The sequence below is a fragment of the Desmodus rotundus genome, chromosome 5 (genome assembly GCF_022682495.2).
Source record: "Desmodus rotundus isolate HL8 chromosome 5, HLdesRot8A.1, whole genome shotgun sequence".
NCBI lineage: Eukaryota > Metazoa > Chordata > Mammalia > Chiroptera > Phyllostomidae > Desmodus > Desmodus rotundus.
In genome coordinates this window covers 137,278,783-137,292,695 of record NC_071391.1, presented here as the reverse complement: position 1 = coordinate 137,292,695, position 13,913 = coordinate 137,278,783, and the positions used below count along the sequence as shown (strand labels likewise).

Sequence of the window (13,913 nt, the reverse complement as noted above, 5' to 3'; positions counted from 1 at the left end):
CTGTTTTAAAAAATGCAAACTGGAAAACCACTTCACTAATTCAGACTTTAGATTAAGATGTTTACTGGCAAGCATTCAACAGAGCTGGTTCCCTGCAGCCCAGCTTTTCTGCTTGCTTCCTATGGTGGGAGGGGCCGATTTCCAGGAGCTGCTTGACTCTCCACAGCTCCTCCAGACTCAGATTCTCCACAGCTCTCACAGGCAACCTCACAAGGCTGGGGGAGGGAAGAGCACAGGTGGCTCCAGTCTGGGCTCAAAGGCCCATCTGCAGCATGGAGGGCATGGGAAGCAAGGATGATCTGACACTCCTGGGCCTTCTTCAGTTGCCAACTCTCATCTCTGAGGTCTGACTCTCCATCGTCATGTTTTGGGGAACTAGCCTAAGTTAATTTTAGTCTGTAAGTAGCCCAAGATGTTTTAAAGTGGGTGAAAGTCAGCTGCTTGCTATTAAGTTATAACAAAAGCAAAACTCAAACCAGACTTTAACCCTTTATACAGACATTTATTAAATAAACATTCATGAGCAATTAGGCACAGAGCATTTCATGCAACCTGCTCTGGAGGTTCCCCCAAGGCCCAGCTCCTGTCCTTTTAAGTGATCCAACCACTACCTGGCATAAATAGTTTACTGGAGGCAGAACCAACAACATTTCAGAGGCATTTCATTATTCTTGTGATCAGCACCAGGCAACAAGAAACCCCCTAAAGCTGTGTCTAGAGACCCGAGTGGCTCCGGATCAAGTGTCTGGCACCATCCTTACAGGTTCATGCTAATGGCCTTGCTAGTAATGTCCTTGCTAGGCTCTCAAAGCATGTTCGGCAAGTGTGAGGAGTGCCCTAAAATATTTTAGCCTATTCACATACCTTGACTATCTTTAATTTCATCAGTAAGAACTCTTATCTATCATTCCTCATGCTAATGACAAAGCCACTAATTTCATCAAATAAAATCCATTTATGATATTATTGTGCTGATTTGCAGTGTCTGCTGCAGAGCAAAATACAGATTACTCAAGCACTTGTAGGGGCCACTTTAGCACATGACCTGGAATTGGAGCTTAATCTAAGCAGCGAGTAAACAGCATTACACGTCAATACTGCGGTAATTTCAAGTAAACTACAAATATCAAGACACTTGCTTTGGCCTGGGAAGAAAAGACAATCATCTTCTCAAGGTTCAGGGGAGCTAGTGGACACCACGAACATCAGTCACAGCTTCTGTGTGGAAAGACGATTTGGAATAGGATTAAAGTCTGTGCGATCATATGGAGGACTCCAAATTCCTAAGTATTAAATTACAGGGTGATACTTGTTACTTGAAAGAGGTTATTGTCATACAAGTAGAAGGAAATATTATTTCACATGGTTCTTATGAACCTGGTTACCACCAAGGGTAGTTCAGGCTATGAACAAATCATTCATTCTAAGCCAAATCAAAGGTCATAATGTATAAGCCCACAAAAATATTTTATTTGGTTTGAGCAATATTGTAAAATTACTGAATGATTATTATACTTAAAAAATCAATTGCCATTCTCATAAAAATCGGGATTTGCAGCTTCTCTTGAAAAAAATTAGATCTGGCAGCAGTAGCTCTGCATTCCGTGTTATCAGGCAAGAATCGAGGACCCATGTGACAGGTATTTTCTCTCCAGCTTGCACAGTCCTCACAGGGCCCTAATAATTCCCAACACCGAGGCGAATTGCCAGGCGCCACTTACAATCTCACCTGCACTGCCATATTGCTTGTAAAAGAGGTAAAAGAAATGTGAACTATTTCTTGTACCTTAAGCAGCATTGTAGCATCACAGTTAGGAGTGTGGACCATAGAGGCAGACAGCCTACTTTTGAATCTTGCTTGGTTCTTTCTGACGTTCTGGCTATGTGACTTTGGGCAAGTTGCTTAACCTCTCTAAGCCTTGGTTTCCTTATTTGTAAAATAAGAATACTGTATTTTGCCATGTACAATGTGATCCCATGTATAATGCGCACTCACATTTTTGGCCCAAACTTTCAGGAAAAAAATCTTTCATTTCAATTTTTTAATTCAATTTTCTATTTATTTATATTTAGAAACAAAGCTGATTATCATATTACAGAGTATTATTTTGCAAACGGATATCATTATTGCTTTCTAGAGTTACACTTTTAACACATAAGCACAAAGAAAAGAATTAAAAACATTTATATAGATACAGAATTAGTACTACCCATGTATAATGTACATCCTTATTTTACCCTCAAAAATTTGAGTAAAAAAGTGCTCATTATACATGGCAAAATATGGTAATACCATCATCTACTTCATAGGGTTGCTGTGAGGATTAAAACACTAGGGCCTCAGATAAATGCCTGTGAGAGGGCTGCATGTCCCACCGGGCCCGTTTTAATCTTTTATGTTACCCACCTGGCCCCTGTAGGCATTGGGCTTCTGATACCTTATTTAAATAAATATTTGGATATCATTTCATGCGGAATTAATAAAGAAACTGATGCCCTGACCGGTGTGGCTTGGTTGGTTGGACATAATCCTGCAAAGTGAAAGGTCGTGGGTTCGATTCCCAGTCAGGGCACGTGCCTGGGTTGCAGGCCTGGTCTCTGGTTGGGGTGTTGTGAGAAGCAACTGATTGATGTTTCTCTCACACATGTATGTTTCTATCACACATGTATGTTTCTCTCCCTCTCTTTCTCCCTTTCTCTAAAAATAAATAAACAAAATCTTAAAACAAAACAAAACTGAGTGTCCAGAAGGCACTCCTCACTTTGAAAATCATTTTATGAAACACCCTTAACTATCTGCACCAGCCCAGACTTGAAACTAAGTTCACAGACCAGTATCCTGGGTGGACCATGAAACTGAATTTTTGCCCAAATGCTCCCTGGGAACAAGATGATATCCTTGCCTCAATAGACACTGTGTCTTCATAAAAAGACAAACTACAAAATGGGAAAAGATATTTGCAACACACATAATGGCAGAGGATTAGTATCAAAAATAATTAAAGAATTTCCACAAACTAATAAGAAAAAGACAATCAGCTCTATAGAACAATGGGCAAAGAAGTGAACAGATACTTTACAAAGGAAGAAACAGGAATGACTTACCATATTTTTCAGACTGTAAGACACACCAGACCATAAGACGCACCTAGGTTTTAGAGGAGGAAAATAGGAAAAAAATTTTTGAAGCAAAAAATGTGGTCCTGCTCCTGCCTCCTGTGACCCTGCTCCATCGCCACCCCCCTCCCCCCCACCCCAGAGAGCCAGGTAAGCTACATTCAGACTATAAGATGCACCCCCATTTTCCTCCCAAATTTGGAGGGGAAAGTATGTCTTACAGTCCGAAAAATACGGTAATAACTTTCATTTTCTGGATTGTTCAATTTCATAGCAATCCAGAAAAATTAAAGTTAAAAAGATAACAAAATATCATTTCACACCCATCATATCAGCAAAATTCTTATAGTCTAACAGTATCCCCACCAGGCCTATGCATTGCTGGTTAAATGAAGATTGGTCTGACCTCTGTAAAGGGCACTTTGCAACTCTCTGGAAAACCTGTTCATCCAAGATTCTGGCAGTTTCGCTCCTAGGAATAAACCCTAGAGAAACCCTTGCAGAGATGCACCAAGAGACAAGCACAAAAATTTTCATGGCTCCATTGCTTGTAATAGCTAAAACTGATAACAACTTACATGCTTATGAGCAGAACAGATAAATTAAGTACGACACATTCATACAATAGGGTAACATGCAGTCACTATATCCATCGCCAAGAAACAAATTACATGACAAAACACACACATGATGTCATTTACATAAAATAGCATGCAACACGGCAGTACATACTGGTTGGAGATACAGGTATAAAAATACATGGGAATAATAAGTGCCAATTTAGGGCATTGTTTACCTGTAGGAGGAAGATAGGAAAATGAGATCCAGGATGGGTCATTTCTTGAGTTGGGTAGGTGATACCTGGTTGTGTGTTATATTGGTCTTTACACATTTTTGCATATATTAAATATTATAAAACAAATTTAAAAATAAATGGCATTATTAATTTTTATTTTGCAGGTTTTCTTTATTATGTCAGAGCCAGTTGAAACTTCTTCCAGGTTGTATTAGTTTCCTGTTGCTATTTTAGCAAGTCGCCAAAAATTTAGTGGCACACAACTTTATTATTTTATAGTATTGGCCCATCTCCCATCTTCAAAGCCAGTAGCATAGCACCTCCACATCTCTCTCCCTGACCTCCACCATTTCTGTCACCTTACCTCCTCTGAATCCGACCCTCCTGTCTCCCTTTTATAAGGACCCCTGTGATTACATTGGCCCACTCAGAGAATCCAGGATCCCTTCCCATTTCAAGTTCCTTAAGTTAATCACATCTGTAAAATCCCTTTGCCGTGTATAGTGACATATTCACAGGTTTGGGGGACTAGGACATCTTTGGGGGCCATTTTCTGCCTGACACATGGGACTTAAACATTTTGCAGACCCCAGCGCTGTGTCTGTTGTGCTCATTGGAAACCCCCTGGCCTGCTTAACTCTTACTAAGTATCTGAATCATTTTCTCTGAACTGGGTGCGTTTTCCTAGAAACCTAGATGTCCACAGAGCAGTCAAAGGTAAGCCCCGGGGAGGAGAGGGGAGAGAAAATCTCAGATGCTGGAAATTCCCAAGCTGGAGAAAAGGGTCCAAAACTACTAAGAGGGGCCCTGAACTAGAACAGTTAGATCTCAAAGTTTCCTCAGAGCCGCTGGACTGATCACTTAAAACATAAATCTGGTTGTGTCCCTCTCCTGTGTAAAACTCCATCGAAGCTTCCTGTTGGTTTGAGAACAAAGCCTTTAAAGTGATGCCAGTTTCTCAATGTCAGCAGCACTGACATTTCCGGCTGGATGAGTCTCTGTTGCCAGAGGCTGTCCTGAGCACAGGGTTTGCGCAGCATGCAGGGCCCCTCCCTGCTAGATGGCACAAGCTCCCCCACACACCCGCACAAACACATTGGTGACAACCAACTTGTGACAATCCTGCCAAATGACCCTGGGGGACAAAACTGCCCTCAGTTGAAAACTCTTGTCCTAGGAGGTCCAGCAGGATGTGGGCCCTGCCCAGTTCTCCACCTATTTTCTCTGTTTTAGCCACCTAAAGGAGATCCCCAGCTAGCTGAACACAGCAGGGCCCTGGGCCTCTGGATTTCTGCACACACTGTTCCCACTTCCTGGACCACTCCTTCCTGCATCTCCTCACCTAGTGAAGTCTTTCTTTGTGTTGAAGGGGAGCAGAGTTTTGCTACCCCAAAATATGCCTTTTTTGGAAGCATGCAGATAACTGTATTTTAATATAAACTAAGTGTGGCAGACAGGGAGGAACCTAGAAAACCTGTTTGTTAGACTCCCCTCTGTGTCCCATTGTTTCTGGCTGGCCTGGCAAGAATCCGATTATCAAATATTTGTGCTTTCCCGTCTATCCGTGAATTGCCTACCTTCCCTTTGAAGTATCAACCACTACCCTCTTCTCCTTAGCTCAAGGTGGCATATAAGCCTCAACTGCCTGATTTGTCCTTGGGTCCCATATTCTTACAGGAACCCCTGTATGCACATACATAATTCAATTTGGTTATTTTCCCCTGTTAATATGTCTCATGTCAATTGATTATCAGGCCAGCCAGAATAACCCAGAGGGAAAAGGGGAAAATTTCCCCTCCCACACAGTGTCTCAGTCTAAATGTCTTCCACTCAGACACCCCTCCCAGCCCCCCTTGCAGAGACTACTGCCAAGCACTGTAGCAGGGTCCCCACCCCGTGCCAGGGGTGTCCAACCTTTTGGCATCTCTGCACCACATCGGAAGAAGAGTTATCTTGGGCCACACATTAAATACATTGTGACGTGTAATCACAAAAAAAACTCATAATGTTTTAAGTAAATTTACGATTTTGTGTCGGGCCGCACTCACAGCCATCCTGGGCTGCATGCAGCCTGCAGGCTGCAGGTTGGACACCCCTGCAACCCTCTTCACACCTGCAGTTATGCGTCTGCGCTCTCCCCAGACCGTCACCCCTGGGAGGGCAGGGCCTGTGACTGTCTGTCCTACTGACTACAGTGCCTATGGATTAGTGACCACATACATGGTCTATATTACCTTGGGATGGCAGACACTGTTGGCCCAACCCCCAGCTGTCCCATAATCATACACCCAGAACAGGAATCGGACTACGAAGTCAGGTAAACCCTCAGGGAAGATCTGGGATTCGCTGTCTGCTCCTTGTTGTGTCTGGACTGTGTTGGCCACGTAAAAAATTAAATAGTAACTCAGAGTGTGATCTGAAAAAGAGCCTTTTCCTGAGGGCCATGAACCCAAGGCTTCCTTCGCATGAGGAATCCTTTGCCCCAGGGGCTTCTGTTAAATGATGCTCTACATTGGGGAAGAGCCAGCACCACGAACTGGTAGCAGCTGCCAGCACTATTTGGGAAGAGAGCCAGACAGTGGTGACTCTGCAGCAAGGGAACAGCTGAGCAGGGAGATGGCTGTCACCTATCAGATCTGGTACAACACACCGTTCACAGGACACATGCCCAATGAGAGAAATCTAGCCCCTGGCCAAATTCCCTTTGTCCGTCCCAATGTGAGGCGTCTAAATGCAGGCAGAGAAAAGTTCGAACACACCACAGAAACTCAGCCCCATCTTGTCAAACAATCGATGCTCTTACCTGACTCAAAAGTTGTAGCTGAGACTCTGAAATAAAATCCTCTGAACAGTGCTAAAAAGACACAGCCCAGCCCCCAGAGCAGGTGCCCGAATTTTCCACGACAGGTAGGCTGTCCTTGCTCTCTGCCTGGGACCGATCCTCACAGTCTCCCAGCACCAAGTCACCCAGGCTGAGTCCATCACGTTGCCAAAGCCTGTACTCCTTGTATTATGTACTCAGTACATTCCCTTAAACACATGTACCTTTCTCCATAACAAAAATAGGTATTTTCTGACTCTATAAATAACGTATGCTCCTTGTAAAAACAATGCAAACAACACAAAAAAAGTATAAAGAAGACAAAAATCACTGAGATAACCAACAACGTTCTGCTGATCCTGCTTTTCTACATCTCTTTATCCAAATGCACATATAAATGTGAGTTTTACATACATAAGGTGAACTTCTTTGCTCAAATACACATATTAAAGAGGAAACTTTCTATTAGCATCACTAGTAGCAAACTGCCATCACTTACTAGAATAGAAGGCAACCCCCCAATAAATACAGTACAAACAAAACAATGTGATTGAATATCTGTCTTGTCAGGTACCCGACTTCCAAGGATCCAAAGCCTGAGGGCCAGTCTCTAGGAGTTTAAAAGGGGAATTAACAAGTATTAGGCTTGACAGGTTAGACCAAAGGAAGACTTTCTGCCAGATACAAATAGAAGTGCTGAAAGGAAATTAAAAGACAATCTTTCTCTACTCCTACTATTATCTGTTCCACACCTATGCAGTAAGCTAAACCTTCTGGGGTACCCTCAAGTACCTCCCACAATCTATGGAGAAGGCAGGGAGTGGAGAAGGCAGGGAGCAGACCCGGCAGGGTGCCCAAAAGACGGCATGGAGGGAAAGGCCCCGCATGCAGCAGCCCCTTGCCCCCAGAAGCTTCAATAAACCACCAAGCTACTCACGGTACCTCAGAGTCACCAGTGCCGATCCTGCCCTCTCTGCACCCCCAGGCAGCCCTCCTTCCTCAGCCTGGAGCCCACAGGGGATGTCAGGGCTCTTTTTCTTCCTTTTTCACAAAGACTCTCCTGTCTCAGGAACCAACATTCCTGGGCAGGAGACTCACAGTCTTGTGTGTGTCGGTGTTGGGACAAGATCTTCTGCCATGGGCTGGGTCACCTGGAGGGGGCGAGAGACAGCAGGAATAGAGGGGGACAAAAAGGGCACCCAGGGCGCAAAACTGAAGAAGGTGCTCACTCTCCGCTGCAGACCCTCACGGCCCTGAGAGTGGGCACCTCACTTGTCTAGCCCTCTTCCTGGCCCCGGGGGTCTGAGCAGGGCCATCAGGCATTCAGTATGTGATCCTGGGACAACTGGGTATTCGTGTGAAAAAAGAAAGCACTGGATTTTTACCTTACTTTACCCTACACCATATACAAAAAATAAATTCGGTATGTCAAAGCATAAAGATGAAAGGAAAGCTTAAAACTTTTAAAACTATAGGAGAAATTTTAAAATTGCTTTGTGATTTGAGGGTAGAAAAGGATTCTCAAAAAGACACCTAAGAACAAATCATAAATCAAAACATTGATAAAGTCAACTGTTATAATTTTTGACTGTTTTTCTCAAGTCACCATAAACAAAGTTAAAAAACCAAATACAAACTGGGAAAACATATCTGCATTGCATATAACTCACAAACGATTAGTATCCAGATTCTATGGGGCAGGGTGAGATTTTAAAAGAACGTGAAGAAAAGTAGACAAAAGACTGAACAGAAAATTCACAGAAGAGGAAACATAAATATCCAATAAATATACACGAGATGTTCAAATGCTCTGCTCACCAAGGAAATGAAAGTTAAAATTACAGTGAAATGCCAGTTCGCAGCTGTCTGGTTGGCAAAAATGTAGAGGCCTGACAATGCCACGTGGTCGTGAGTATGAGGCAGTGAGGACTCTCGCAGCCGGCAGGAGGGAGTGAGGGATAGGAGGGCAGCTTGGTATGTATGAGTGCATGTGAAGGCATGTATGTGTGTATGCACAGCCTTTTACCTGGATTCTTTTTTGTTTTTTAACTAAAAGAGTTGACAATTTTATTTTCACATTTCACAATACTAACGAAAATTGCTCTTTTCTGGTCCCACTAGTTCTCTCCAAAACTCCTCTCTTTTAGATAAGAGGGGGGAGCAGGACTCCCTTGTCATGCTGTCAGAAAACACCCAGAGCCACAGCAGCAGAATCTCCTGGTGAGGTAGAACAAGTAATATAAAACTGATACAAAGAGGCTTCTCTCTCTCCTTATGTCTGCTCAAGTCATTCCTGGCTGAGTGGGTGCCACTTATAGGACAGGCAGGAGGTCTCATTACTGGGGGCCCAGGCATCACTGGCATGTGGCCTCCCATAGGCGGCCTCACTCCAGGAGCAGGTCCCACTGGCATCATCCCAGGAGGTGGTGAGGCCCCCACGTGGGGAGCTGGCAGCATACCAGGGCGAGGAGGGCCTGGGAGACTGGGGGTAAGTGGGATCGTTGCTTCTGCAGGAGGGGGAGCAGAGAATGCAGTAGGAGGTATGGTCCAGTTGTTTCGTCAAGCAGGCTCAGAGCCTGCTCTTCCATCCACTCCAGAGAGTAGTCGTTCACATTCTCTCTGTGTTTCCTACCACTGTAGTGGGTCCTTCTCACAGATGGAGAGCCCTGGGTGAGGTATGTGTCTCCACAGTCAACAAGAAAACGGGCACGTTGTTCTGCGGGCTGTTGGCCACTCCACCAGGCGTTGCTGGGAATGACTTACCTGGATTCTTCTATCTTCAATTCTTCCAAAACTTCGCATCTTGCTACATCTTCCTCAGTTGAGCTCTGAATACAGCCCTTTCCTCTTTAGATGCCTTCAGTGGCCCCCCCATTGCCTGTGAAAGAAGCGTCAAACTCTAATTACATTTTAGCCTTTTGTGGTATAACAACTTATGGTTTACATTCACTCTGCCTTATGTTCTTAATACTCCTCTCATAAAATTAACTGCACAGGCTGAAATATCTCTTTAAATCTTTTGCCATATGAAATGTTAAAATAAGGGAGTGGTGAAGCTGGAGGGTAATCTGATTTTATACCTTGATGTTACAGATGAGAATACCGGGGTCCTGGGAGGCTGAATATCTACCCAAGGCCACCCCACAAGATAGAGAACTGGAGGAGACCCCAGCTTCTCCGAGTTCCTGATCAGGGCTCTTACCGCTGTACCTCTCCTTCTGGATGGACCTATCACAGGCCTGGCTATGGGGGTACATGGGGTCCCAACTACTTTGGCTGTCTACGCATCACCTTACTTTACGCAGCCCTGCAGTGACAGCCACCCTTTGTCACAAAGTAAATATATATGCCAGGGAACTGGACAGGAAAGCACTTTTGGTGCCTGCAGCTTGCTGGTCCTGAGGCACTCTATCCCTGAACTGGGATGCCCTTGTATTCACCTTGTCAACAGGGAGCAGGCAGATCTCTCCTTTACTGTAATTGGGTTAGTCTTTTGGGTTTGCCCTCTTCCCAGCTGTCAAAAGGGATTACACAGAAAAGTACTGCTGCATCGACTACAGATCAGGTGCAGGCTGAGGCCAAAGCAGGAGGAAATTTCCAAATCCATTCATTAATCACTTTAAATACCAGGTTGCTGCTGGCTGCATTTTCTTTCAGCTGTAATCACTTTTGCTCCAACCGGAGCTCAGAGGTCATCCTGTGAGCTGCAGTGCCTTCAGCAGAGACCTGGGTGCAAACACAGGGAGGTAGGGGGTTGGGGCAGCCCCCCCGCCCCGGGTCTGTACTCACCCAGGCAAGTGTTCCCATGCCTGAGAGGGCGTCACATTAAATAGCAAATTTTAAAAAACATGATGAGTCAAGACTGAGCCCACAGAAGAAACGAAAAGCTTTCTCCTGCTTTTGAACAAGGGGCCCTGAACTTTCTTGCACTAAACCTCGAGCCCAGCTGTATCTTACCCATTCAGGCTGCTCTAACAAAATAGCACACTCTGGATGACGTAAGGACAACAAAAAATTGTATCTCACAGTTTTGGAGGCTGGACGTCCAAGGTCAGGGTGCCCGCATGGTGGAGTGAGGGCCCTCTTCCAGGCTGCAGACTTTTCATTGCATCTTTCTTCTTAAGGAGAAGGCAACTCTGTGGAACTTCATTTATAAAAGCACTAATCCCATTCAAAAGGGCTTTACTCTCAAGCACCTCCCAAAAGCCCCACCTTCTCATACCACCATCTTTGGGGGTTAGGATTTCAACATATGACTTTGGGAAGACACACACATTCAGACCATAGCAGTTTCTAAACTGTAATGGGTGGAAGGGATCATCCGCTTCCTCAGAACCCCATAGGTGCCTGTAACAGTGAAGCCCAACCCATTAGCCTTCCTGCATCAGCACCTGCCAGGGTCTATGGAGCCAGGTTCTGTGAAGACCTCTGACAGTTCACCCCCGGGATCCTCAAGCTTCAGAGAGCAGGATGTCCTCAGGGGCAGCCCCGGAGGTTCTGACTCTAAGGAGGGGCCCAAGATTTTGCATTCTAACATGATCCAGGTATGCTGAGGCTACAAGTCTGTGGTCCACACTTTGAGGGACACCAGTGATTACTGTGTGGATGCAGCCATGGAGACCAGGCACCTCGTCCACTGGCACACACCCGTTAAGAACGGGAACCACAGAAACCAGATCTCCACTCCAGTAGCACCTTTCCAACGGCCCGTCGTGGTCCTCATGGGGTTTGAGGAAGGAGGGAGGAGGTGAGGACCATGCTCTGTAAGTTTCCATAAATGTTTGTTAAGCATATGAGTATTCAAGCAACTGAATAAACCCATCCTCATTCTCCCTCTGAGGCAAGGCAAGTAGCACTAGAGAGCCGAAAAGTTGCCTTTGGCGTCTCAGTTTCCTTAACAATAGCCAATATTCATGAAGCACTTAAACAGGCATTTCTCCTCTCCATGAACCTGTGGGAGAGGTACTACTACCATTATCCCCGTTCTCCAGGTGAGGGAACCAATACTCAGGGAGTTTAGGTAATTTGACTGAAGTCACAAAACCAGAGTGCAGAGGCAGGATTTGAACAGATGCACTCTGACTTCATAGCTCAAATTCTCCACCATTCTGCCTGAAGAGACTATGTCTTTGGGAGCAACCGACTCAGTTCTGGCTGCCTCCCTGGAGGCCCTTCCATTTGCCTGCTCTCTAAGTCTTCCCACTTTTACCATCCAGCTCAACCCACAGCTCCCTTTGAAGATTCCTCTTAGCTGCTCAGCAGCTCTACTCATTTAAGCCCCTCAGGCAGCTCTCTGGGTCTGATCCAATCCACCTGACCCCCAGCCAGTGCTTCTCATGAGTGCAGTGCTGGCCTTAGAATGGGCAAGAGCGGCCCCTGGTCTTGGCCCTGTGCTTTAGAGGGCCTTGCTCTGCCCCTTCTCTAGCCTTGCCCTTTCCATTGGGGTGGAGAGTCAGCAGAGGGGTGGGAGAGAGTTGAGGACCTGAAGCCCCTCTTCTAGAATGTTATGAGTACCCAGTGCCCTGGAATTCCCTGCATGAATGGCCTTGAGCCATTCCCAGGGCTTGCATGGAATTGTCCCCTGGCCCATCCTTATTGATTTTAGAGAGAGGAAGTGGAGGGGAGAGACAGAGAGAGAGAGAGCAAGAGAGAAAGAAACAGCAATATGAGAGAAAAACATCAATTGGTTGACTCATACACACCCTGACTAGGGACTGAACCTGCAACCTAGGTGTGTGCCCTGACCGGGAATTGAACCGGTAACCTTTTGGTTTATGGGATGATGCTCCAACCAACTGAGCCACCCCGACCAGGGCAGGTTTATTTCTATTTTTTATTTTATTCTTATTATAGAAATAATAAATATGGTTATTTCTTTTAATAAATAAGAAATAAAAAAAGTAGCAGTTCCATCACTGAAACTCCCTTTGTTGTATGTGCACTGTGTGTGGGGGGGGGCTTTTTTTTCAATTTCAGGACAAAATGGAGTTACTTTTGCTAGTCCACATCACCAAACCAAATAACTTAATAACTAACCTATTTGCAGTTTCAGTCTCTTCTGGGGGTGAAATTTAAATCAATCAGTCTGGAATTTCCACACTAGTGAGCTAGTCTGCCCGATAAAAAGTCCTGCCTTCCCCTAAGGAAAGTTGTCCTTGCCTGAAATAATTCACTCTCTTAGCTTCTTAGTCCCACCTTCTCTCTGGATATAAAAACCTTCCACGTTGTCCAACCCCTGGGAGCATCCTTCTAGTTGTTACGTGGGATGCTGCCCAGTTCATGAATCGCTTAATAAAGCCAATTCGATTTTCAAATTCACTCAGTTGAAATTTGTTCTCTAACACTACAAAGGGAACCACTAGAACAAAAATACCAGAAGTCTCAAGTTTCCATCTAACGAAGACTGCTTAAACTGTGGTGCATACATACAATAGAACGAGATGCAGATATAAAAAAGAATTAGAATGTTCCCATGATACGGAATATTTCTGAGGTATTTTGCTCCATCCAGCTAGATGGCTGCCTTGTGGTTACTTCTATGGAGTACTGTGCTCCCTCAGGGCCTTCCCATGGGATGTTCCCTCTGCTTTAAATGTTCAACTCCAGAAATATGCAAGGCTCACTCTCTCACTTTCTTCAGGCCTGGGCTCAGATACGACTTAACTGACAAGGCTTTCACTAACCACCCTACAGAAAATAGCAACAATCCCTGCCCCGCCCCCCTCTTGCTCCTTATACCTTTAACGTGTTTTTTTGTTGTAGCATTTATCACTTTCCACTATATAGTTACTTGTTTATTTATTTCCCACAAAAATGTAACCTCCATGAGGGCAAGGAATATAAGCTTTGTTCACTTCCAAGTACCTGAAAATGTGTTTGGCACATACTAGGTGCTCAGTAAATATTTATTGAATAAATGAATATATTACGTGAAAAAGCAAGATGCTTGGCAGTGATTTTTAATATGCTTATATTTATGTGTTTTTAACATTTTCAAATCAACAAACATGCATTCAGTGCTACTATTACCATTGGTGCTTAGCTAGATATTGGGAAGGGGAGCAAAAGAGACTAGACAATGAGCTTAATAAACTGGGAAGCAGGAGCCTGCTTGCAGCACCAGGAAGCTACAGCTTCTCACACTCCAGGAGATCACAGCATTGCTCCACCAAGGGGATT

The 13,913-nt window shown here is 44.7% G+C and overlaps 1 long non-coding RNA gene across 1 annotated transcript; it reads right to left on the bottom strand.

Annotated features, from left to right (window-relative positions):
- Positions 1-298: 298 nt before the first annotated feature.
- LOC123478937 (uncharacterized) lies at positions 299-9,759 on the bottom strand. The gene is made up of 4 exons (XR_006654363.2): positions 9,498-9,759; positions 7,677-7,885; positions 3,106-3,148; positions 299-1,218 (listed from the first exon to the last, which is right to left on the bottom strand). It is a non-coding gene; the product is annotated as an uncharacterized lncRNA (long non-coding RNA).
- Between the last annotated feature and the right edge of the window lie 4,154 nt (positions 9,760-13,913).